At 25.8% G+C, this 256-nt stretch overlaps 1 protein-coding gene across 1 annotated transcript in view; it reads right to left on the bottom strand.

The window, feature by feature from the left end:
• The window catches only part of LOC107743319 (cation-independent mannose-6-phosphate receptor-like), a 42,991-nt gene that overhangs the window by 18,101 nt on the left and 24,634 nt on the right, over positions 1–256 (bottom strand). The window lies entirely within an intron of this gene.

The raw sequence follows: 256 nt of genomic DNA on the forward strand, positions 1-256 counted from the left end.
TATATATAAAAATCACAGTTTCCACAAAAATATTAAGCAGCAAAACTGTTTTTAACATGGACAACAATAAGAAATGTATGTAACAATAAGAAATAAGAAATTGAGCAGCAAATCAGCATATTAGAATAATTTCTGATGGATCATGTGACACTGAAGACATCTTGCTGAAAATTCAGCATTGACATCGCAGGAATAAATTACATTTTAAAATACATTCAAGTAGAAAATAGTTATTTTATATTATGATATAATTTCT

The sequence above is a fragment of the Sinocyclocheilus rhinocerous genome, unplaced genomic scaffold (genome assembly GCF_001515625.1).
Source record: "Sinocyclocheilus rhinocerous isolate Xijiao unplaced genomic scaffold, SAMN03320098_v1.1 scaffold827, whole genome shotgun sequence".
NCBI lineage: Eukaryota > Metazoa > Chordata > Actinopteri > Cypriniformes > Cyprinidae > Sinocyclocheilus > Sinocyclocheilus rhinocerous.